The 26,920-nt window shown below is 39.1% G+C and overlaps 1 long non-coding RNA gene across 3 annotated transcripts in view; it reads right to left on the minus strand.

Annotated features, from left to right (window-relative positions):
• Nucleotides 1-390: 390 nt before the first annotated feature.
• LOC109368854 (uncharacterized) overlaps nt 391-26,920 on the minus strand; it is a 225,057-nt gene continuing 198,527 nt past the window's right edge. For 2 of the 3 annotated variants that reach the window (XR_014884716.1, XR_014884715.1), the window contains exons 6-10: nt 16,436-16,545; nt 14,219-14,447; nt 12,336-12,904; nt 11,280-11,471; nt 392-5,698 (exon numbers count right to left, since the gene is read on the minus strand). This is a non-coding gene — a long non-coding RNA (uncharacterized LOC109368854). Of the gene's footprint in view, nt 5,699-11,279; nt 11,472-12,335; nt 12,905-14,218; nt 14,448-16,435; nt 16,546-26,920 lie in introns of all 3 variants that reach the window. The other variant, XR_014884714.1, reaches the window with a different exon arrangement.

Raw genomic sequence — 26,920 nt, forward strand, 5'->3', positions numbered from 1 at the left:
ATACTGTCTCCTTTTGCAGCAGATGTGGTTTCCAAGGCCCTGATGGGTGACAGCTCCTTCCAAACTCATTGGCTCCTTGTTGTTTCCCTGCCTGTTTCTTAATGCAGCTCTTCTTGCCACGTCATTGCAGGCACAGAATGCACAGCTTTGCTTTTGTCTGCCCATTTACAGAGCTGCACGTGAGCACTCAATTCTCATCCCAGAGCATTCTGATACCAGTGGTTTAACAGGAATGCCGTTTGTGACTGTGTAGTATCCAGTAGTATCTCTTTTGTACTGCTTATGAGCTCTTCTATTTAAAAGTTACTGCATCTGTTTCCTCCTCTGCTCCTACATGAGTAGCCTTTATGAACATAATCTCATCCCAAATAAGATTTATTAAAAAGAAAAAGAAAAGGAAATTGAAAAAAGGAAAGAAAATGTTTATTTAACATTTAACATAAATTTATTTACATTCCTCATAATCTAAGTAGATAAAACATTTCAGCTATGTGATAAAAGAAAAATAAGAAATGCAAATAATTCACCTTCCATGAAAATCAATCTTCTGTTTATTTAAATCCTCTCTTATCATGAACTGGTAGTGTGTGCTACCATTTTCCCTGGAGAAAACTGTAGTGAGAAACACAGATCAGAGGGAGAGTTCATCACCTGCTCTGACAGGTGGCTCATCGGGTCGTTATCTTACCCATCATTAACAGCCGCTTTTCAAATGCTCAATTACCTCTTTCACAAATTGTCTTCCTCAGGTTGTAACGTCTCAGCAGAGCACATGCTATCTGGACGTCAGCTTTATCACATCTTCTTGTACATCAATTTTCCCTTTGAGTCAATTCTTCCTGCACTAAAAATATGAACTATGGGCAGATCCCTGGACTCAGCTTATCATTTGTCTGAGCTCTGAGTCTTCTAATAAGGTTTTGATTGTGTTTACAGGAGGCAGGTCAGAATTGGAAACCCTGAGCTGACTGCATCAAACTTTCTGATATTTGAAATCTGGAATCAATCTGAGGTATGAAGTACCTCTACCATCAAGAAATAACATGTAAAGTGCAATTACTCTTTGTCACTCTAGCAGAATGTAACTTGTTCTTAGTAGTCCAAAAATGCTAGAAATAAAGAAAAAAGTCTGTAAGCAGACACATAACCAGGGTAAGCTAATGGCATGACAATCTGAGCTGCATGGGATGTGTGTGTCTGAGAGCACTCTTCTGCCACTGCCTTCTAAATCGAGTGTGAAGGCAGTGGATGGCTAAAATGAAGACACTTGACTTAATGGTGCTACCTTGTTCTAGCCTGCCACAGAATAACAAGGTAATTAGGTGAGGCTGTGTCTGAGTAATAAGTAGATTGTCACTGTGGGCTATAGGAAAGAAGGCTTGTCTCACCGCTTCTCAGAAAATAGGAGGAGTTCTTACGTGGGGCTGAGCTGTACAATGCAGTGTCCCCAAGAAAGCTGGACAGGAGGAGAAGGGTCTTTACCAAGACTTCTCCTGAGATGAGCTGTTGGAATGATGGTGGTGCTGTGCTGGGCTCAGCCTTATTATCACAAATGTGCAACCAGACCAGCCTTGCACATAGGCTCATGGAGAAACCCACATCAAATATTCCTTAATGTCCGTGAGGGATGTTGCAGTCCTGATCCTAGCTTGATGAGCCACATAGGTGTGACTCTAAGTAGGCAACAGTAGCATTTCTTTTCTTTTGGCTACTATGAGGCATGCCATTCCCACAAATTGCTCCAGCAAATGTCTTTGACGTGGGAAGGGTTTAAAGCTGAAAATAAAGCACTCTGTTTTCCTAAAGGATCAGAGGGACCAGGACTTTCTGTGGATCTTTTAATGCAGTTCTATTGCCTTTACCAAAGCTAGATTTGGCAGCTATTATTATGGAGAAAGCTGTACAGCTTGCACAGTATTTTAGATTTTCAAAGCAGTCTAGGGGATTTCAGACACATATCTTCCATTTGCTTTAATATATCCTCACTTTAATGAAAGATACGTGTCTGAATCCCCCCAGCTGCTTTGGAAACCTTAGCTATAGAGTCTGATTTAAAGCCCCCTGAGATCAGGTCTCTCCACTGACGTCAATGGGCTTTGGACAGTCCCAATGTGAAGGAGTTTTCATTACTGGATGTATCTGTAAAAGGCCGAATCTAAGCCAGTTCATATTGTCACATTCTTAATTTCAGGAAGACCTTGCTTGTCACCACTAATGGCCAGTGTCACAGAGCAGTAGAGCAATACCATTTTCCAGGTGATGAACGATTAAACAGCTGCAGACACAGTGAAGTGTTTAATGCGATCATTGTTAGAAATGGATCAGGGCAGGGGTTAATGTTGCCTGAGGGACATTCATTGTGATTACAAGAGTCACACAGGATGCCCAGAAACAAGGGAAAGATTTTGAGATGGTAGCATAAAATGAAAGTAAAGGCCAGAAACATGTTTCACACTCTCTTTGTGTAATGCTTGGCTGTTTTTCTGTTTCTCTTCATCTTTTTTTTCCTGAAACATCCAAGATAAGTTTCAACTGGAAAGAGGGGGTAGGAGGTACCGGTGTTCTCTGTGATGCAGATAAGCCTTTCTGGGACCTGTTTGCTTTCTCTTTCAAGAATTTAATTTAAGCTATGTGTAGGGAAAGATTTTTCCCCTATATCAGAACAGCAGGGACTGTTTTCATTTGAAAGTAGGAAGGAGGCAAAATGAAGAAGTTTACGGTAAACACAGATTGTGTGTTCTCTGTTGTCCCCTCTCTTAGGTCCCTCAAAGATTTCCTTTCTTTTTCTGGGGCCGCAGGGCAGTGGCAATGCTGCCTGTCTCTTTTGTGGGCAGGAGCACGTAGCTTTGATTTCCATGAGCATCCAAACTTTTATTATAAGCTCCAGAAGGTTCCTGCACCTCAGAGAAAGTAGATTTGGTTATGTTGAACTCCCTGCCAGTCCTTAGAAAAAGCCAAGATTAGTAGAGATAACAGTTGTGTATTGTCAGAAGCGCAGATAAAACCTCCTACATTATATTTTAGATTTTAAGTTGTCATTTTTCCCATGAGTTTTCCCATTCTGACCCATAAGCCACACTCATCTAATGGAAATAACTGCAAGTGAGACTGGGGCATCATTATCTATGCTGAGGACTTGTGAATTTGAACAACTACAGTTCAATAGTTTTGGATCTCTTATCATCTTTGGAAACATCTATCAGCAGGAAATTCCAGGAATCGTGTCATGTCGCTGTGCACAATACAGAACAAGAACTCATATTAATTTGGAAAGATGATATTTTGAACAATTCTTATGTTTTCAGCTGTTCCAGAGACTCAAATCAAGAACCTGTACCTCCTTGCACCTCCTTGACCTATAAGCATCCCTTCCAACTCAGATGATTCCATGATTCTATGATTTGATGTTATGTTCTTTAGCTTGATTTATTAAAAGAAATATGAATCATGGAAACGGCACAAAGTAAATAAGTGAATCTTTCTGAAACTGGTGTTGTTCCTTTTCTAAAACGAATGCAAAGTCCATTCAAACAAGCAGTTCATTTCTCAGCAATGTGGTATCACTTATAGAGCATCATTTGTGGTCACAGCATAAAAGGAGTTTTCCACAAAGCTGAGAAACGATGTGCATCTCAGGAGAAATATCTCATCTTGTGCTGCTTGAGTCTGTGTGATTGTATTTCTAACGATTCACAGGCAGATATTTTGGATCTGTGAGTCTGTCTACGTACACATACGTATGTGCTTACATCTATACTTATAGTCATCTCCCCCACACTCTTATTTCAGAATACGATTCCAATGTGTGACTGCAAAAAAGCCCTCACATTTCATGTAAAGCAGTGGTAAGCTGTTAGAAAATGGTGTCATAGATTGTTATGACAGGTTAGTCAGAAAACTGACAGGTTAGAGAGAAGTAATGTATCCATCTGAAAATGCTGAAGAACTGACAAGAATGTAGTTACACATACTGTTTAGAAGTATATAGGCATATGAGAGCCCACTATAAAGCTGCTGTCTGCATTACAGTTTCTCTGTATATCTGCACTATGGTTATGTACCAGTCTCATGTATATTCTCTGGACTAGCTGTAACTTGATAAAAACTGTTTCTGTTCTGTTGGCTTATAACATGGTTATCCAAATTCATAGCAGCTGATTATTTGATGTGCTGAATGTACAAACTATCACCAAAGCCCATCTTGTTTCTGAGAGACTTACTTATTTTATCATTTGAACTAGCTTAAAAGTCTCAGGGGAGGTGTCAGATTCCCTGATTTTTCTGAGTTGTCTTTAGTGTAAGTAAGATATTTACATGTACATCTGTGCAATGTAATTTGGACCATAGCTGTGATGCCATAGCATCAAAAACTTGACTCTATCTGAATATGCTGATTTAGACGGTTCAGAAAATTGCTCATAATCTATATGTATTTTGTCCGTAGACTGAAAAACATGCTGTTAGTAATCAAAGGCAATTGCTACCCACGTTTCGTGCTGATAGCTGGTTTTTAGGTTTGGAGCCTTCTCCATAGGCCTATATATACATCTCTGAAATCAGTATGCTTCATTTTTCACTTAGCTTCACCAGAGTAGATTTGCAACTTTAGTGTTAGAAGATAGTGTCATTGCCTTTCTCACCATATTTATCTCCTAGGAAAAAAATAATAATTTTTTTTTGTGGCTGCTTGGTCTAAACGGACACACAGAAAGAAAGCAATAACATGGATATCAACTGCAGGGGAAAGAAAATACCCACTCATCAATGCTCCCTCATATTACTTTTGCTGGGTTTAATTTCAGACTATCTGATTTTTATCCCAAGTCAAATATCTCATTTCAGCTGAAGTTTGGATGGTATTAACAGAAAGAATAGCCAGAATCTAACATTTATAGACAGACTCATAGCCTTTCTTTCTCATACTTGTTTTTGTTTTTGTTAATACCCTTCCCATTTTTGGAGAAGCAGAGCCCTTTCTCAAACAGTACTGCAGAGAACAACTGCTTGGGACTGAGTCACGTGTCAGCATCTGTGCCAAGTTCCTGGTAGGATAGGGAGCACTTGAGCCATCCCATTGCTAATCAAACAATCTGGCAACATCCTGCCAATCCTGTCTTTGTCATCTGCTGCTCCCTCTGCACGCACATTCGATTAGCTTGGCATCAGTCTTCCTGCTGCACACCCAGTTTCTTTTTCCTTGCTACTAGCCAAAGGAGGCAGGGATGGACTGGTTTAAAAATCTTGGCTCATCTTAGCTGGCTTATGACAAATATATTCTCAAATTAGTCCTGCAAGTCAGTTTTTCCTAGCTAGAAATAATTTTTTTACAATAGGCTGTGACATACTTTATTTTATTTTATATCTTTCCAGCCTTTTGGTCTGATCTTTTTGTCATTTTCCCAGCCACATTCTTAGGTTTAGATTCTGAAAAGTGGGGAGAGTTTCCCTTTGAAAACGTAGAGCAGATAGGCAGATAAACCTATCTTGTTGCTTTCAGACCACAGTCACCTGTGTTCTTAAACATATATCTAAGTACTGGTAATGCATGGTAACACAGATGAGACCCAAGACTACTAATAGAAGTATATCAGTTTTCCTGAACACAGAGCGTTGTTGTGTCCTCCTCTGTGCTCCCAGAGGTTTGGCTGACTCCCCACCTCCTTGCTCTAGGGTTGTTGTTTCCTTCTTCAATCTCCTCCTTGCCAAAAAAAAAAAAAAAAAAAAAAAAAAAAAAAAAAAAGCAGGAAGAGGGTTACGAAAGCAGAAATCCCCTCGGACAATTCAAATCAAGGATGAAGAACTGTTACTCATAAAACATGGCTAGAGTTGCTCCCACATGCCAGGAAAGGTCAGTGAGAGTGAATGCCTGTGGAGAGTTTGTCCGTAGGGGTGGATAATTTTCAGTGACAGAAGATTTCCCAACAGTACACAGCAAAAGGAAAAGGGCTTTGAAAACAAGCAGCTCGTTTTCTCTTGGGCTAAGGCCACCCTGTAAAGTTTTGAGAGCACAAACAGGGCTAAAAATAAATATAAAGCTCCTTATTACATTACATTAGAAACAGGCCACACAGGTACTTAATCTCATGAGGCTGGACATCAGGCATCCAAATATCCCTATAGAAGCGAACAACAGACATCAGATCAAACCTCTGCAGCTGTGTATTTACAATCTAAAAAATGATTAGTTTTCAAAACATAAGAATGGGGTGAATCTTAGAGGTTAAGCCTTCATAGTAAATAAGAGGATTATGTATTCTTAGGGATTGTGGAGTTAGGCTGCTTTTCCTACTCCTGATGCTACCTCAGGTAATGTAATATGAAGTGACTCAGCTCATATCAGCATGTACCAATTATTTGCACCAGAGTGAATATGAGTGAAGTATGTGTAACACCAGCCCTTTGAAATTCATATTAGCAGAGATTTTGCTATCATTTACTAGGAATAGAATTTCCTTCCTGATCAGCTCTGTGCTGCACTGGCTGTCATCATCATTACCAGAATGAAGTGCTGATGGTGAAGAGCTGGATGGTGACAGACAAGAGTGAAGTTCTTGAGAGTCAAACACTGATTTGTAACCAAAAATCCTATTTGTGGAGTGGTTTGTCTGCATCCCCCTTTGAGCACCTGCTTCTTGTTGGTTATCCACAAACTGGCACCCATTCTACCATCGGTTGTAGCTAACCCTACTGTGTAAGCATGTCTCTGGCACAGGTACTGATTCCACACTACAGCTGCTTGGGCAGCTGGTCAGTTAGTGACTTCCCACCTTAATTCCTTTGCTACAGTTGCTCTGTAATGGCTCTTTAAATTGGATCATTTCATACAGTTGTCATTACAGAGATGTGCAGCCCGTGGAACTGTGACTGGCACATGGCACAGGGAGGGACGAAGAACTTTTGAAGCAGGAAAGTTTTCAGGCAGGGAGCAGTCCCAGGGAAGTCACTGGTGTGCAATGGCCACAAAAGGAAAAAAAAAGAAAGGATGCCTCACTTTAACTACGTCTGCAAAAGCAGAAACAACTTCTGTAAGGCTGTTTAATGATATAGTTCTTCACACTTGTGATATACTGGATCTCAGTTATGAGCCATTTTACAGTCTTCAAAAACCTCTATACCCAAAATACTTTTTAGAGTTCAACATGAACCAGGCAAAATAGAAAAAAACCCAATCATTGCGACTAAACAACAACGTGCATCCAAGCTGGAAATCTGCTGAGACACAGGACACAGATATAGTGGAATATTTTTATCTGGAGACTCTACTGTGATCTAAAGAAGCAGTTTTTAATTTGCATGAAAATAGTTAGGGGGTTGGCTTCATAATTAATTTCTGTGTAAGATATTGTGCTTATTATCTCTGCAGGTACACTGTACAATCTCTTAACAGTATAGTTGATTTCCAAGCATTACATTAAAGTCCTTTCAGATATTATAATATGGCAACATGTCCCTGACTCCCAGTGAATCTGGATCTATGACTGTGTTCTCCTGGACTGGGAAAACATTTTGTATTTTTTCATTATTCTTGCAAGCAGAAATTGCAAATATCTTTTGTGAAAAATGAATGTTACACAAAGGAAGCTGGCAGAGAACTGGGCTTGGAATCAGTTCTTGAATTGGGAGTCAGTTTAGTTGGCTAACTCTTGTCTCAGGGCAAGTGCATTTCCATTATAAAGAAAATATGCTGCCTTGTTTTCTTTGCCTATAGTGTGCTATTTCCCTGGCAAAAGACAATGCACTGAATACATTAAGCAGCCTTATAAATTCATTTTTTGGTAGCTTAAATTTGTTGTAACTTGGTACATTAAGCAATTCTCCACGTAGCATTGTACTAAAAGAAAAGGCATTAAAAGGCTATCAAAGTTGCTGATACAACATTTATTATCTGAAAATAATGACCGTCACTGAAAACAGATCTATTGGATTTGAGCAAACTAATCTTATGACCATCAATGAAGGCCATATTTTCTGAGGATCTATGACTTGTTATATAGACTTTTATGACTTGTTATATAGAAGTAAATTAATCTTTGAATTTCAAACTTGCAATGTGGGGTGAACTTGCAATGTAAAAGGCCAACATTCCACCTACACAGGATGTTGTTTCTATGGAAGAGTAAAATAAAGAAAATGCAACATAATATTTTCCCAGTCTGGGGAAGACTGCTTTCTCAACCATCAGTTGCTTTGAGTTTGTTTATTTGTGGAGTTAGTGATGACCATAGCTCCCAAGGGACATCTCTATGATGCATTTGTCTAGTTCCTTTTTGAAGCGATACTGCCCACTAAACACATATCCTGCAGCAAGGAGGTCCAGAACTCTTCATTGTGTGAAGTATATACTTTCCTTTGTTTTAAACCTGCCTCTGTTACGAAACTATGTCTCTTAGTTATTTTTTTTGCCAGAAGCAAGACATTTCCACACCACACAAGATTTAGCAGACTTCTATCATACAACACCTCCCCCCCGATTCATCTCTTTTCCAGACCAGTCATCAAACCTACATTCTTTTTCTTCATGCGTATGCTATTCTGTACCTCTATAAAAATGTTGAAATCCCATGAAATTACCCAGATCAGGGTGAATTCAGTGATAACCTAGACACCAATGACTTGCCCAGTACTCCAGAGTCCATAGGCTAATGAACAATGAGAGCTAACCAGCTCCTCCTGTCATAGAGCCCGGATGAACCTTCCTGGTCATAACAGGGCTTTTCTTTCCCAGAGCTGGAGCTACCCTTGCCTGCTAACATTTCACCTTTTACTGGCTGCCACTTTACATCCAAGTTTGCCTTTGAGTTTTTCACCTTCTTGAAATGTTTATTCTCGAGTCCTCCCTTATAGCAGATCTAGCATCAGGGAGCAAACACTCCTCAGTCTCTGAGCCAAAGCTTGGGCTGATAAGAGGATTCAACTCTGAATCCCTTCAGTATAAAACAAAAATGTGAAATTGAAATGTAAAAGGACTGGCTTCTAGCGAGAGGCTATGCCTTGCAGCTGTATGCTCAACACTTCAGTACTAGCAACTGCAATGAGCCTGTTGTGGAGCAGGGAGAGAGTCCTGCTCAGCGCCTCTCTGAACCAGAGCAGGTGCGATGAAAAGGCAATTTAGAAACAACGAGACAAACCCTCATCACCGGGAATGGTGAGCTGCAGTGCTTTTTATAGCAGCTGAAAAGAGAACTTTAAACCTTGCTGAGCCTGTGCCCGTCTCAGGGAGTGAACATTTAATCTGTGTGATATTTGACATTCTTTATGTAAACATGTGAAGGATCAGTCAGATGCTTTTGAGGCTGGAACTTAAAATTCCAGGGAGTTTAGACCAGGTGTTCATCCCTGCTAGCTATTGTCTGTTAGTGCACAGACAGCAGAAGTTCACTTTTTTACTCTCCCAGCAAGTACACTATCAACAGGAAGAAACTTTCTACTTCTTACACTTGCCCTGAAAAATTAGGAGCAGAGCAGGATGGGCTCCTGTCTGGATATTACAGAAAGCCACAATAAACTTTCAGATGCATTTTTTATGGTTTGAGCATCACAAGAAAGCTCTCTTCTGTAAATCCCATCTCTGTATATGGATAATTCTGTCTCTGGTGTTCATTCTTACTTTACATATTTTTATAAGAGATGGTCTCTAGATGTACAAATTTCATCTGTGACTCAAAGCAAGTATTGTATAAACACTGTAGATTAAACAGCACTGATTTAATTGGAAAGCAGCTTAGGTTTTACTGAGCAGCTGCGGAACTGAAAATCTGGCAGAAGCACACAGATGGATCTAACTGTCTCAAGACAGCACCTAGATTGCAGCTATTGTGTGGATCGTGAAATGAAGACAGTAAATGCATTGCATCCATCATTCGGTTGGGAAGAGTATGGGTTCAATGTCTTATGAAGAAGAAAAAAGCTGCAACAAATACCCTGCAGAGAAGGAACATTTTCCCAAAGAGATTTTGGTAGAAAAATGTCCCCTTTCAAGCTTACCTCATATAAAGTAGCATTTTTGCCTTCGGAAAATAAAGGATAAAGTGAAACGTTTCCTACTTTCTTTAATTGTAGAACACTTCCTTAATAAAGCTTAAAAACAGTCAGAAAATGAATGACAATTTACTTTCTTTTTGAAGGTAGTGTCTTCATTTGTTACACCAAAGGAGAGAGTGGTGCTTAAAATGAGAAAGGTAGCACTTGAAAGTGCTACTCTCAGTTATTATGTGATACAGGTTTTATGAAGACTTTAATGTGAAAAAATAATGAAAAAATGACATTTTGAAAATCAGAATATCAAAATAGTAATGTTTGGAGAGAGAAAACAACATCTTTTTTGTAGGAACAAACACAACAAGTAATTACAACACCTCAAGCAGACATAATGCTAGTAACAATATGTTGGATATTTGGAATACTTAGTCATATTTTAGACTTTTTTTTTTTACTTGGAATATTTTGTCAGAAGAGAATCTAGTTACTTTACATTATGAATGTGATCACTGCTGATCATTAAAGAAGTTCTGCCTGAAAAAATTGCACTAAGTGTAGACTTTGATTCTCTATTTTTACATGAATCAGCACTATAGAAACATGAAGGCAAACCTGCTCAAAGATCCAGTTTAAAGCCCATTAAAAATCAATAAAATCATTGCAATGAGCTTCTAGTTTGGGTTAACTCCCCACTGACTGTAAATTAAGTTCATCTGTCAGGCAGCAATAATACAGTGATGTAATTAACTGGCTTAGAATACAATCACTCCAACTTTCATTAAAAGTGACGAGTTTCTTTCAATTACCTTGCCAAGATGCATTTTGTTGCTGTTTGCTTTTTTGGTGTTGAAGGAAAAAAAAACCACAACTATTTGGTTAATTACCCTCTGGTCTGGTGATTGTTGCTATAATGGAGTCTGACTTCCAGGGTCAGGTTTGCAAATGCAGTGACAAAAGGGACATCTGTGGAGGGGGGGCAATCACAGCCATTTTCATAGCAGAGCCAGGAGCATGCACATCTCACCCAGAAGTTAATGAGAACTCAGTGCGGCATTGATTCTGCCTCAGCAGCTGTGTGGATAGTGAATGAGTATTGCAATAAACGACAACACACATTTCCAAACAGGGACAGACAGGTAAGGTGAAAATGCAGACCTTGGAGCATCTTAGAGTCTGGGTAAACCATTTCTTGTGACCTCTTTGTTCTGAAAAATCCCCTGAAAGACACACTGCTGCCTTGTACTTCAGGATTTCACTTGTCCCTACTCTAGGGGCAAAAGCTAGGACTGAGTGACAATCACCTCCTCTGCTGTGGAACATCCCTTCTCAGCAGACTCCCAGGCCATCTTCAAGTGAGCCTTCCATTCTTCCTTGTCTAAATCTTGTGTCTGAGCAGGATGACAGAGAGATGGAGAGATTTTCTCTTCTCTTAACTCTGCAATACTTCTCATCCCTGCATCTTCATGGAAGCTGCAGAGAGGAGCTGCACCAAACTGCAGTAGGGAAGAGAACAGCATTAAATAAAAATAAGACCAAACTGAGCAGAGCTACGAGGAACTTGACAGAACAGATTCCCATGGGTTCACATGAGCATCTTCAGCTGCGATCCACTGAACACCCGCCAACAGCACAGCAGCCACAGGGGCTGCTTCAGCCTGGGCTGCAGGAGGGCACACCAACTGCAGTATGAATTTTCCCTGCATTTGCTCCCCGCCACAGCTGTACACATGTTAAGGTTTACATCCCTCTCTCCTTTCATTCCCCTTTCAATCTCTTTTTTGAAAGAGTTGGAAAGCTGACAAAACTTGAAAAGAAAATCCCGTTTTCAGTTGCAGGCATAGCTATGGGGAAAGTAAGAGTCTGTTTTCAGCTGGACTGCTTTTGACCTAGCAAACTAACCACAGCTATTTCTTTATTCTTTGGAAGTCTGAGGCAGAGGATGTTTGAAAGCATGAGGGTCGCAAAGGAGAGTCACAGCACAGTGTCAGCACTGTGATATCAGCAGTTGGAAAAAGCTCTGGATACACCTTTAAGCACAGGCTTAGAGCTAAATAAATCATGGTCTAGTAATGGACAGACAAGAGGTAAGGGAAGGATTTTGTTTGAGTTGACCTGGAAGAATCTGGAGAAATGGAGCAAAGAAAAAAAAGGATACGTGTATACATTTTTAATCTATGTGAACTTATTCTGTTTTCACATTATTTAACACCTGCTTTAATATTAAAATCTACTTTAATTTTAATGAGGTAAAAATGCCATTTAGAAAGCAAAGAAACAAAACAGAATGGTTGCAGTTTGAGAACGACATAAGAATTGTCTGTGTCCTTTCTGGTTGTCCCTTCTCACCCGTTACCCACCTGCAAAAAGTCCATGTGACACACCAGCCAGCTTGTCAGTTTTTTTTCGAAATCCATTTTTATGTGAATTTTTTATTCATCTGAGAGGACTCGCTGAGATCCCCTGGAACAGTATTTGATGTATGGATTCTGATTTGTCTGTCTTAAATAGGAAGGTCTTTATGTTGTAGATAAGTTCTCCAGTGCAATACCAGCCCCTGAACTTTCCTTCAGAGGCATGAAGAAGTCTCCTTTGCTTGGCAAGATATGCTCTGGCTGGCACCTGCAGACTGCTGAGCACAGAAAAGGAGCAGACTTGGAACATCCATCCATTTCTGCAGGTGTGGAGGAGCAGAGAGGGTACCAGTGTGTATCAGGAGAAAAGATGAGGCAGTGTTTTTCTCCTAAAAAGTCAAAAAGTCTTTGCAGCTTTCACTTTTCAGCTTCAGCCTTCTGCTTGCAAGAATCCTCATTTGCAAATCCTATTCAATAGCAATTTGTTTTGATTATTTCTGTACTTTGGTTTGTGCTTACTTTGAGTCCAATCCAGAAGAAGGCATCCATTTAGCTGTCCAGGTCTGCAGTGACACCTATTAAAAGTGGGATAATAAACATTTTACCAGTTGGAAGAATTAAGCAGAAGCTGGGTTGAGTAGGCAATAACATTTTTCTGCCTGAGTAGATACCTGTAAGCAGGGCAAATAATACAATTTAGCCTTTAAACTCTTATTTATGTCTCTCTGCTTAGGATTTTCATTGTTCATTCTGTCCCATCTTTAACGTAGATGGTGATTGGGAAGGAAATGCCCTGTCAAATCTGGCTTTGCATCCAGCAAATATCCAAAGGGCTAAATGATACTCTAATTAAAATCTATTTGCTTTGAACTTCCTCTGTACTCATCACAGCTTTCTTCTGTGACCGCAGTGTATCTCTTGACTTTATCTCAGCTGTTACCTACACTGTTCCTCCTGCTGTGGGTGGATTGGTTACAGCTCAGTAGATTGGTGTGGAGTTTGCAGAGAGCAGCAGAATTTTGCATTCTGAGCTCTCTTAGCCTACAGGCTCAGTAAACACAGGGCTTTTCACCACTGAGCTCAGAGTCACAAGTGCAAACAGTGCCGGGCTGGCAGCCTGGGGAGAGGTAACCAGAGGACAAGAGGTGAAATATGCTGTGATTATTCTGTTCCAGAGCAAAGCCAATCCCATGGTAAAGCTGTGAGCTGAAGGACTATGAAGCCCTCTGCACCGGGATGCTTCCTGTGAAGTAGTGAGGGACATGTTAGATGGCATGGTGGTGGTGGGTTGGCTGTTAGACTAGATGATCTTAGTGGTCTTTCTATGAATCTAAGTGTGCTTAAGGTTATGATACTGGATGCAGGTTTGGTTAATAGAGTTACAGGACGGGCACACTGGACAGAGATGGTGGTGGTGGTGGTGAGACCCTGGAACAGGTTGTCCAATGAGGATGTGAATGCCCCCTCCTTGGGCTGTATGGGGCTGGGAGCAACGTGGTCTAGAGGGAGGTATCCCTGCCTATAGCAGGGGGGTTGGAACCAGGTGATCTTAAAGGTCCCTTCCAACACAAATTAGTCTATGATTCTATGATAAATAAGTTTTATGTGGATTCTCAGTATAAACTGAATGCAAGTAAGATCAGCATCCTTCCTCAGAGCCATCTGTGATCCAATCTTTACTTCCAAACCTTTACTGCAATATCTCCACAAAGCAGAAAACTCCTAGCAAGCTCCTGCCCCTCAGAACATGACAGTGTCATGCCCTAAAAGCTGAAACTATGCCATGCCCTACTGTAGAGACAGAGGCATTGCTCTCCCCGCTCCCCAGCATGTCCTTGTATCTGATTTCTCTCATACTTGCATGCAGAAGTGTAAGGGGCTGAGCTCACCTTCTTGCTAATTGGCTGGTGTGGGCTGGTGTAGATGAGCATGGATTGTCAGTGTGTGGTCAGTCACCCAGTGGATAATGGAGGACACGAGGAGGCAGGAACAGCTCTCACTCCCAGCCTCAGATTAATGTCAGGCAGGACTGTATGGTCACAGCCTTCAAGTCATCAGCACTTGTCAGCTCTCATGGGCAGTGAAAGCTGAGTTGCCCTCCTGGTGCTTGGAGGCCTTCTGAAAAAGAAGCTCAGAAATGTAATCCTTTGCTTGAAAACCTTCTTCTCCACCAATTGATTCACACTGTATTATAAAACATAGGATGTCATAAAAAGAATCCAACTGACATGAAGTCTTTAGCCCAAGCGCTAAAATTAATTAACAAAGTAAACATTTCAAAAGTGGAAGGCATATTGTTTCCTCCTAAGGCATTTATCTGGAAGTTGTGTTAATTCACCTTTCAGTTTCCCCCGTGTAGGATGACCTGAGGGATCTCTTCCCCTGGATAAGTTACAGATTGAAATTTAAAATTCTTGAAAAGAAAGGAAGTAAATTCCTGTCAGCACACCCAGAATACATTGGCTTTCTCCTGTTGTTATTTGCACACATAAATTACTCCATTTCCTAGGACTGGTAGATGAGCAGAAAATTGCACAGCTTAGGCACTGCTGAAAACCAATAAATGAGGTTAGTGCCTAGTTTCCTTCTGGGAAAATCCATGCAAATTTTCACACCGCATTTTGCAGTTGAATGGCCATCTGCATGAGCAGTGCTTCTACAGGGCTCACTCCAGGTGCCCCGTGTTTCTGTCAGCTCTTGCAGTGAGTCCATCCCTGCAGAGCCCTCCCTTTGCCAGAGCGGAAATTTCATTTTTCCGGTCAGCTTTATTTTCTGCACAATTATTTTTTACATTTGTCTCAGATTTTTTTTTTTTTTTTTAACAATAACAGAAGAAATGTTTCAATCCCTTCCATGTTTCCCTTTTTAGCCCTGTCCTGCTATGATTTACTGGATGCTGTTAAACAGAGATCTCTGGCTGGAAAACCCAAGGCTGGACAGTGAGCAGATGACAGTGGTGGCTGAGATTTATCGGAAAGGAGACATTCTTGTTATGGTGCACCTCATACTTTACGAGTGCTTGCCACCTTCTGGTTTGAGAAAGGATTACAATCGTTAAACTACTGGGAACCGAGAGGAAATCGACTGTAAAAACTCTGGTCCTGTTCCTTCCTAATCCCCCTAAAAGAACTGATGGATTTGCAAAATGCCATAATGCCTGTCAGAGAATTTTGAAATGAAAGGATGGATGACGCTATCGATATCCTTGAAGAATGCCCTTTAACCACTGTGTAAAATATTCAGGGAAAATACTGAGAGCAGGAGCAATGGAAAATTAATCTTAAAAGTGAAATAGGTGCAAAGCTTTCAAAAGGAAAAGAATTTTGAAATCGTGAACTTTTTTTCTCACAAAGACTTTTGCAGATTTTGACCAACCTGCGACACTTCCACTCAATTTTGTCAGCTGTAATTTGTTTTCCCAGCTTCAATGATGCCGCTTAAAATTATTATATCTGCCCTTCGTGCAAGAGGACGATGCACAGTGTCTGAAAAAAGCCACTTTATAGTCATGCTTACTCAAATAATAGGAATAGCACTAAAAAAAGTCAGAATTACCTTATTCAGTCATTTTCAATTTAGCCAGATGAGTATTTTCACAACATACATGTACTTCATGAAGGCTAGAAAATGCTTTTTCTAATGGATATCACATTTGTCTGGCTTCATGTAATTCAAACTTCATTTCAGATGTCACAGTTTAGTCTTTAAAAACCATTTATATTTAATTTACAGTGAACTTAATAGAAGGCACCAGAGTATCTGAACACATTCCAGCAGTGTATAAAGCAATATGACTAACATATGCCATTTGTTTGTTCAATTTGTTCCTTCCCAGCATGGGACAAATGGGCAGTGAAGCACTTCTTTCTGTGTGTTTTTACAATATGCACAAAGAACTATGTTTGTATTGGAAATGGCAGGTCAGAACCAATGTCCCTCACACACAGAGAGAAAAGCAGTGAGGTTTTGATGCTCCTCAGTTCTTATCAGGTCACATAAGGATTTTGGCTGGCACTCCAAAAAATGGTTGGTTGATTTCTTGGATATAACTTGACCTTGTTGATCTTCTCACTGTAGAGTACAAGCATGGCAGAGTCCCTGCTTACCTTTGCTAATCAGAGCCGATTTGCTGTATCCCTCCACTGGGTCTGTATGATGACTGTGGCTGCAGCAAGATGAGCAGCAGTCATTTGCCCACTTTCATTCCCTAAGAAGGCTGGGGAAGAAAAGCTGAAAATTAGAGGAGAGCTGCCAGGTATGGATCAATGGGATGATGTGCTGTAGAATGCCTTGCTGAGAACACATCTTTTTGGATACTAGCACAGGAAAAGACAGGGAAGAAATTAAAGAAAATGAAGCCATGACTTTTGTCAGGGCTCAGAATTGCTTCTATGCAGTAAAGAGCTGGAGGAAAAAGCTCTGCTAATTCTTTCTGTCCAGACAAGAAGGCGAGTTAGGGTCAGAGCTAGCAGGAACAAAGATAAAAATAAAAGAACAAGAAGTCTCTGAGACACCAAGAAATATTTTTACACTTTCTACACTTTGCAGCCTAAGTTCACTCCCTGCCTATCTTTCCCCAGGGCAGTGTTTGCTGCTACAGCCATTTCTGAGGGCGAAGAGCCATCCTCAGGTTTGCCCTGACCCCTCAAGAGCAGACCCATGTCCACTTTGAGGCTGTGAGGTTTTGAGAGTCAGACACAGCCTGGCAGCTTGCTCTGACTTTGCTGCATTCATTGTTATCTCTTAAGCAACATTCATCTGCATATCTCACAGTAATTTTTTTCTGGTTTTTTTTTTTTTTCTTTTTTTTTTTTTTTTGGTCATCCTTAGGATCAGTGTACTGTTTTCTTAGATTTGTTCTTGTGAATCACTTCTGCTTAGAAGATCGCTTTATAACCACTTTGAGAACACTGTGCAATCAAAATTTCATTGCTGTGACTGTTCACTTAAATGATACAATATGTATCTGCTCGTTATGGGGTTGAATGGTATCCAGATTTCCCATTGCATGCATCTGCGGACAATGTATTTAAAATTCCCACTTGGCAAATGTTTTTCAATAATGTCTTAAATAAACTAGTTTCCATGGACGTTCTTGCCAATACATTTATTAGTTCTGATCTTTGTGTTTTATCCAAATTAACCAATCATTTGTCATTCGAAATGTACAGATGCAAGGGGTCGTGCCATGAAAAAAGAAATTTTAGATTCCAGTTCTTTCCACATTTGTGGTGGTGTGGTGCTTTTCATTTTGAACATGGGACATTTTCAGAAGGCAAATCTTGAAACTGCTGTAGTATCTGTTGCCTTTCTGAGCACATGTGAGGCTCCATGAGAGTAGGTAACAGCATGGTGAAATACCATTCCCATCGCAGGAACAAACGAAGCTGAATTTATCTTGCCATGGCATTCACAACTGAAATGAGTAAAGACCTACAGGACTGTGTGCCATTGGATGGTGCCAAATACAACCTTACCTGAGCTCCCTGCTATCAGAAGGCTCCTGCTGCTTGCTGTAGCTCATCACCAGGCAAACAGATGATTTAGCGTGTGCGAGCGTAGCCATAAACTAAAAGCTTCCAGATGAAATAGTGCTCTCTCTCACTCTCAACAGAAGCAATTACAATGTAGCTGTCTGTACTGCATTTAACACTGCTACTAAAAGGCTGAGCTACTCTCAAGCGCGCAGTGATGGAGCTGAGTTTCTCTGGCTAAGAGTAGTTTTTGCACCTGCTGAACACATCCTAAAGCCTTGGGAACCTTACAGGAAGCCAGCCTCACAGAGCGTGTGTTTTGGATGTGAATACATAACTTGCATATAAAATATATACGCATTCCTTCCTTTATACACACATATGCACATATGGAGAGGAAGCAATGTCTTATTTTGCTATATTTCTAAAATAAATCACTACTTTCATGGAATATTTAAAGATTATGCTCGTAGTTCTTCTAGTATGGACTTAGAATGAATTTTAATGAGAAATATCTTATTTTCTCCACAAAACATATTCAGAATAGATAGAGTTTTCAGGAGCAAGTAAAAAATATTCAGTTTTCCCTCACTTTAATCCAAATATTTTTTGGTGTTTCAAAAGTTTGACAATACTCCCCTTCCCCCTCCCCCCCCCCCCAAAAAAAAAAAAAAAAAAAAAGAGCATTTCTCTACCAGCTCTACTGGTTGCCTCAAAGCATTCAAGTGCTTTGTGCAACTTAAAGATCAAATTCTTCATGAGATGAGATGACATCTAGAAATCAATGCCATACACATTGCACTGCCTTTGCCATGAAGCATTGTGTACTGCCTGCCCTCCTCTCCTTGACCCAAAGAGCTTTGGAATGCATAGAGGCTGAGGGATCAGCCTGTGAAACACAAGCAAATCGATGCTGGGAGCTCAGACTGAAAAGAGCTGTATGCAGTCCATATTTATGGCCAGAAGGGTGTACTAGCCAAGTCTTCCCAATCAGAGGTATGCCAGAGGTCTTAGCATTGCTCAATAAGTCAGTATCAGCCTCATAATTTGATTTTGAGACCTCGAGATGTAAGGAGGTCACCACGTCTCTAAGCAATTCATTATGTGATTAATTAACTTCAAAGCTTAACAAAATACTGCCCTTTATTTCTCACTTGACTATGTCTGGTTTGATATACTTCTCCAGATTAAAGACTTTCCCAGTATACTTCTGTACTTTAACTGTAAAAATACTTCTCTGAGATTGTCTCCTATAGACAGGACTTCTTTGTTGTTTCTGGGACTTGATGTTGTGACTCTGTAAAATGTTTTGATGTGTGATCTGAATCTGCAGGTAAGATAAGTTCAGGACACTGTTGAACAGCACAAATCCATTTTCTGTACAAAACACAGGATTAAATTCACCATGCTAGAAGTGCTGAGCTTACATACTGTAAAAGCATTTCCTGTTTTCTGAACTCTATTCTGTTTATAGAAGCCAAGAATCACAGAAAAGGATAAGTGGGTTTCAAGTAGTTCTTTTCACATTACTTTCGGATGTAACCTATGTAATTCCAAAGGCATTTGTAAAATTCATCCTTAAAGAAGCTTCCCATAATCAGATCACCCTATTGAGCAGTTATACTAATTTGTTTCCTGATTTCTAAACCCTTTTTCAGAATCCTTGTTTTCCATGTACAACATACCATTTTGCTGCTGGAAGTCTTGAAGCCATTTGTATAGGCCAAATAACCAAATGATTCATCCACAATCAGAAAAGACTTCATACTTCCCTGCTACCCCTAGATGAAATATGTATGACAATGTAGCCCCAAAGTAAAATCACTTCCAGAATACCTACTTGAGAGTTACACCTTTGCTAATGATTTTCTAGATATTGTTTAGGATTCGCTAGTTAATTCTTTGTCCATATTCTGTATTTATGATTGTTTTAGACGTTTAATGAAACTTTGAGGCAATTCCATTTGAAACACCTCAAAGAATTGTAACATAATAGATTAAAAGAAAGTATAGCTTGGGGAAATAAAAGCATAACCAGTTCTGTCCCATACCCAAGGCAGGACTGGTTGTATCTATATCTCATTCTAAGAACATTACAGTTTCAGAGACACTTTCATCATCCAATCTTGCAACCTTGTCAAAGAAAAAATTAAATTTTGTGTGACAAGGGCTTTTTTTTTTCCACGGAACAATGTTGATTGACATTAATTACAACCTTTTTTTTTATTATTATTATTTTTATTTATTTTATTTCCTAACTCATTACATTTAAAAACATCTCAAGAATCTCTATTTTGCAGTACAAGGAATTTAATCTACCCCTAGTTAGATATCATCAGGCTTCTCATCTCAAACCAAAATTATAGCTTGATTCAAACATCATTAAAAAGAGTAGAAGTACTTGCAATTATTTAATAAGCCAGGTCTTTTCTACTCTTTAAAAAGGTTAAAATATTTGTCAGCTTCTTAATCTAAAGAGAAGTTCCAAATTGGTAGATTTCATTTTATAGAAACAAAACACAACTTGGGAAATCAGGGAGCAGTTGTCTGCTTCTTGGAGGATTAGACCCTTCTTATAGTAACAGCCCACAAAACACTCCTGGCTGCTGGAAAGTGAGACATGAACAGAAAGTAAAGTCTGTTGGTAAGGAGACCAAAGCCTCAGACAGACAGAGAGCACATGAGACTACAGTACGCCTAAGATCTTGCTTTTATTATGCAAGTGTAGTGTCCTAGAGATACTTGGGTAGCCTAAAGACACTGGATTGTTTCTGAACATTTCACGTACTAGCTCTGAAACAACTTTCTGAAAACATATTTGTGTTAGAAGCCGAATGTTTTCCTCTCCCCTCTCACAATATATACTTTTATGTTTTAGTCCTCACTATTCATTACACATGTCGTACCATAAACTAGAAAACATCTAATATATTTTTGTTTGTTTGCTCTCGTGATTCAGATTGTATTTTCATGGGCAGTTTAATATCAAATTATTTTTCAAGTCCCCAAAGTGACAAACATACATTATTGTCAATTTTCAGCTTTCATATACGGCCTTCAAGACGGATAGGTGACTTAATATATTAAAAAAAAAAAAAAAAAAAAAAAGCAACAAAAAAAAAACCAGAATGTAAATTAAGTTTCTTACAAGGGAAAAGCACTAATTTCTGAGAAGGCAATTCCAGAAGTGACCACGCATCAACACAGCCAGCTCAAGGCATTTGCTGCTCCAGGGTCACAACTTGCTACTGCAGATGGTGACCCAAATGCTGACCAGGATGAAGCTAGTGTGCAGAGGAAAGAGAACAGAGTGAAAGAATGGTTCAAATTCTGTCTGTCCACAAAAAGTACCTTTCTAGATTGATATTTCTGCTGTCCAAAGGAGAATTATCAGTAGTTGCTATCAACCCACACAACCAAACCTACCCAAGTCAGCTACAGATAGGTTTAGTTGATCCTCACACTGAAAGTCACAAAGTAGGTAATAGGACCATAGTCACATAGTAGGTGGTAGGTTACAACTCTGTCCACAGCCTCAGAGTCCTGCTATGCAGGATGTGGTGTAAACGTAAAAAGGGAGATTATATTTGCAAAACAAACAAACAAAAAGATAGGACTGATGGGTAGTTCTTCCATAAAGACAAAAAATATTCTTGTTTTAGGAGTAAAATCATATCATAGAATCATAAAATGGCCTGAGTTGAAAAGGACCACAATGATCACGTAGTTTCAACCCCCCTGCTATGTGCAGGGTCGCCAACCACCAGACCAGGCTGCCCAGAGCCACATCCAGCCTGGCCTTGAATGCCTCCAGGGATGAGGCATCCACAGCCTCTTTGGGCAACCTGTTCCAGTGGATGAATTAGAATGAATTATACTCTATATTGCGTATCTTTCAATTCAATTTCCAACTGAATCCAAGCTAATTAAAATTGTTTAAAATTTATTTAGATGAATGTCAAGAGAAAATTTTAAACTGTTATTTAACTGCTCAAGCTCTGAATTTTCTGTTGAACAAAAGAATCACACTTTCTTAATGGATATGACCACATACACTGGTCTATTAAAATAAACACATTGCAATGCCTATCACATTCAAAATAAGTTCTTTAGTACTATAAACTTAATAATGAATACAACTCTATATTGCATATCTTTCAAACAAGAGGAAAAGTATGTGAATTACAGAAAGTTAGGTGGATCAAAAACCATGTAGCAGATGCATGCAGCATTGTTGTTCAGAAGTACCATGGAATTACATGTAAATACCAGAGAAATAAGATTTTTGTTCAATCATTCCTAAAATAACAAAAACTGAGTTGGAATCAAAGACAGAGAAAGCCTTGAATTATGAGGCTCCCACTGGCTGTATTGATCTTCACTGAAGGTCTCATCTCTTTTATCTCTTCAACCATAAGATCAGGATAATCTCATGTCTACATCTTTGGTGACATGAGAAGTGTTCTGATAGGAGCATTCTAACTAACACATGGAAAGGGCAAACAAAGCTTTTTCTTATCCCTGAGGAGGCCTGTCTAACTAAACAAAGACAAATCAATATATAACATAAATATCCTAACTTGTTAAATCATTCCTGAATATCCTTATAATAATTCTAATACGTATGTATTTACATGTATTTATATTATATATATTATAATAATTCTAATACATATATTTCCTAAATTTCATTACTTGTTTGCTATTCCTAACTTTGTGCTGCCTTATAAGTACATATAGATTTCTTTCTGAACTTATGGTTGACTTATAAAAACACATTTAAAATTTCAACCTTACCCAATTATTAAATTAGTTTAATACTGTAATTTCAGAGTTTGCAGTATTCCTTTCCATAATGTTTCACTATTCCCACCTCATTCCAACCCTCACTGACTCCAGGTAAAATCCAAGATATACGTGTTGATTTCCTCTGAGCATTTCTGACCATCTATATGTCTCATTCAGTTACAGCTCACATCTTAGAAATACCTCTCTTGGCCAACTGTAGTTGTGCTTACGCTATTCTGTTTCTGATAGTCCTGATGGTGATTGGTGAGACCACAGCAGAACTGGACAGACAATTGTAATCCCCAAACCAGCCAAGTGGCAACTGATTGCTATGCTCCTTCTGAAATTCACACAGTATCCATGGAAGTATAGAAAGGGGATGACCTTATTATACTCAATTGAATGTCTTGGTTATTTTAATTCTTTAAAAACCCCTGTAAGAATATATTCCATGTCTTCCCATAACTCAGTGAGTAAGCCTTGGCACTGCTGACAAAACCATGGAGGGCTATTAAATGCAGAAATACACCTCTGGTACAGGATGTCTCTCATTGACAATTTCCCAGAGGATATGAGAGTATTTTGAGACAATTTCATTGTACAGTCATCTTATTTTAAATTCTCCAAGAGGCATCTGCTATTGGCCCGTGCTGTAACCAAGAGACTGAAGTAGGTGAATGTATCACTAACATCAAATCTACTGTTCTTACATAATGAAGCTGAAAGGAGTTATTACTGAGCACCTCAGTGAGTAAAAACTTCTGTCATTGTTTTCACAATGGCATAATTTCATTACTTAAGTATAAGTTCTCCCCTCTAAACACATCAGGGTATCAGTGTTGGTACTCAGATTTATGTTGTTATACCTAGGCTGCTTCCAGTACTTAAATCACTCATACAAAGATAGCTTGGATATCTTTATAATAAAATGAAGATTTTCTACATAAACCAGTCCTGTTATATGGAGATTTCCCTAAACTGATCAGTTATGGCAAATATAATCCCAGATTTGCCAGTGTTGTTGGATTTGTAGGAAGCACTTCTTGTGCAAAATGGTCTCCTTTTGTTTAGAGATGGCACTGGTGCATCTTTTCTCTGTAGTTAGAATTCACCTACCTTAAGAACTAAGAAAGGAAGAAGAACATGCAGCTTTGGGAATGGAAAGGAGAATTAAAGGGCTTCCAGTTTCTCATAGGACCTGTCCAGACAGAATTGCAAAGAAAGAGTTTTCCAAGAGATATGGGACAACAAAGGATATTCCTGGGGTGGAAGGACAGCTGATAAAGAATTTGTGTGTGGACAAGATGTTTAAAATCTGTTTAATAACAGATATCTTTGGAGTGTAATTTTTGAAATTAATTGTATTTATTTTACCCATGTGGGAGAGATTATGCTAGAGGAATAGTGGATGTAGAATAGCAGGATCATGAATGTATTTTGATGAGTGCACTTGGAAAGAGACCTCCTCCTCTAATTTATACAGAGTTGACACTTCCTGATCAAATTTTAAACTTGCAAAGTCCAATATTATCTGAAATGACTGGGATGATGTAGAGCTGTTTCTGTTGCAATGCTCATGGCAATAATGGTGATTAAAAATTCAGACGTTTATGAATCTTAAGCAGTTGAGTAATTTTACTGAAAGAAAACCCAAATATCAGGCAACAGATTAAAAGTGCTGCTCTGCTCATGTTTTGCATTTTTTCCATTTGCCCATTGTTCCATGTTGTCACACAACGCATAAAACTCTCCAGGGAGTTTTTCACCATCCATAAAACAAGCTAGATTTTGAAGGGTATTATTGTTTAAAGAGGTGCTTGATATACGTCTCTGTTTTCCATTTCCAGAGGTAAATAAACTGTCAGTACTCCTGGAATATGGTTTTCAATATGATTCCTCTTTGGACTGTAAGAGTAAAACTGGGAAAGCAAACTTATTTTTACCAAAAAAGCTGCCTCTTTCTTCAATGTGTGAAACACTCAGACACAGATGAAGAAAAAAAATAAAGGTCTATTGCTATAAACAATTGTACAAGACCTGATCCTCCCATATAGCTTTCTTTTTTCTTTTTCTTTTTTTTTTCCCATGGGATCTGATGTTTATGTCTTTCCAAAGCAGACATGCATCTGTTACTTGAGTAGAATCCTTAAATTTATGGAAATTTATTATTGACCTCAAATGGAAGATGGCTGGGCCCAAAGTTATTATGACAGACACAACAAATCACCTGCAGTTCAATCTTAAAAAAAAAAAATAAATAAATAAAATCCTAGAAATGCACATAACAGCACTAAGGTTCAGGAACAGAAGCAATGACCACTTTCTGAGGTAGATACTTGGCTGATATAAATGTTGGCAGGAAGACCTCAAAGATAGTCTTAGAAACTGGTGATGTGAGGAGACAGAATTTCTTGTGGCAGTTTGGACATCACCTTTGTACCAAAATTGTATTTGCTACTGGATATATTGAGAAGAATCCAAAATATTTACACAAAGACCTGAGGTGCTGAAGTGTTTGGTTATCCAACAGTAAATATTTAGTATTGCTCAGCTTACTTTGGTCAGTTCAAAACATCATTTCTGTTCCCATGTCTGCCACAAACTATTGCTCTGTCTCTATCATGACTCCCACACAGCCCAGATTTCTGGTTTCAATGTCCCTGAGTTGGTCACACTGTCATATCTCTCCTTCCATCACCAATCCCTGGTCATGACCTGTTTTTCACTGACCTGAGTTAGACTTAGACCTTAGGAGACCTTATACCTTAATCTCCTTTTCTGCAGTCATCATTAATGCCTGTTTACGATCCAGGCTTGACTGTATATTAATGCTAAATAACTTGATTGTTATTCACCTATTGGGAACTCCAGTTGTGCTTGTTTATTGCCCAACTTGCCAAATCCAGTGTTGCTTTTAGATTTCAACTTCATACAAGACCATATTATTTGCACAGCATAAAGCAATAAGCGAGAAATCATAATGTCCACAGCAGTATACTGATTGGTCTACATTTTATCTTATGTGTTTGCATGACAGTAATTCACAAAGAAAAAACAACAACAAAAAACAAACGAGCATTTATCAGTCTCCTATTCACAGCTTCACATACCCCTCTCTGAGATCTCTGGGTACGAAACAGACTATGTGAGAGTTAACAGCCTTCCTTAGTGTGTATGTTGCCCATGATTCTCCACTTTCTATACACCTGTTTGCCCTTTAAATATTCCATGGAATGAATTCCTCTCCTACGATCCTAAATCCGAATTAGGACAGAAATCTTCAAACACGTGATTTAGCTTTAAGCTGTTTCGCTAAATGTTGAAATGGAGCTGAGCATGGATTGAGACAAATTGCTTACTTCTCTTGAAGAAAAAAACAGATACTTCCATACAATTTTTTTTTTCTAGCAGAATTGCCATAAATTTCACATAGTTAATATTGAAGCAATGCTGCAAAGTGATTACAAGAACTGGTATGACTTTTCAGGGACCTTTCATATTAATTGCGCACTGTACACAGAGAAAATAACCAGGCCCTGGTCCAGTCCACCTTATACTCCACTGAGGACACAAGGTTGGCTCATGTGTCGGTGTGCTTTGGGTAGAATAGTCTATAGAGCCTGAACTCACTGACTCTGTGACTAAAATTCTAACTATCTCTGACTGGAGCTAAAATCACTAGGCTCATTCTCACAGACAGTAAGAGCCCTCTCAAACTACCCTGCACTTCAGCCAGTGGGAAGCAAGAATTAAAACAGCTGGAAGAACATCATAGCAGGTGCAACCTGGGGTAGAGTCTTCGATCAGATTTTCCTGAGATATAAATATCACCTGTCCTTTTCACCCTGTAGTCATCACTGAAATCAGAGATTCTCTTTGACAGGCACTATTTAACTCAGCACGTGTTTTTTTGTTGTTTTTTTTTTTTTCTTAATTCACTCAAGCCCGCATCTCATGCAAGCCTGTATGTTTCCCTTTAAACCAAAATGAAACAATTCATTTCAGAGAGAGAAAGAGACAGAGTAGGGAGTATGGGATCCTGTGTTAAGGATCAACTGAAAATTAAAATTGTCACAAAAAACTTAGGAGACACACTAGCTGCTAAACAAAGGTGGGATAAACTCTAAGGGAATGGGAGAAAACACAGTTGTTTATAGATATATCTCTCACAATGGTGATAGAAAGTTCTGGGTAAAAATGTTCACCTTTAAAAGTAGTGTCAACAGACATAGAATGGCTTAGATTGGAGAAGTACATAGAGATCATCTAGTTCCAACCCATTGCCATGGACAAGGTTAACCAAGTTGAAATGGATGATTCAGCGCTAGG

Source organism: Meleagris gallopavo, chromosome 8 (genome assembly GCF_905368555.1).
Source record: "Meleagris gallopavo chromosome 8, MGAL_WU_HG_1.1, whole genome shotgun sequence".
Taxonomy (NCBI): domain Eukaryota; kingdom Metazoa; phylum Chordata; class Aves; order Galliformes; family Phasianidae; genus Meleagris; species Meleagris gallopavo.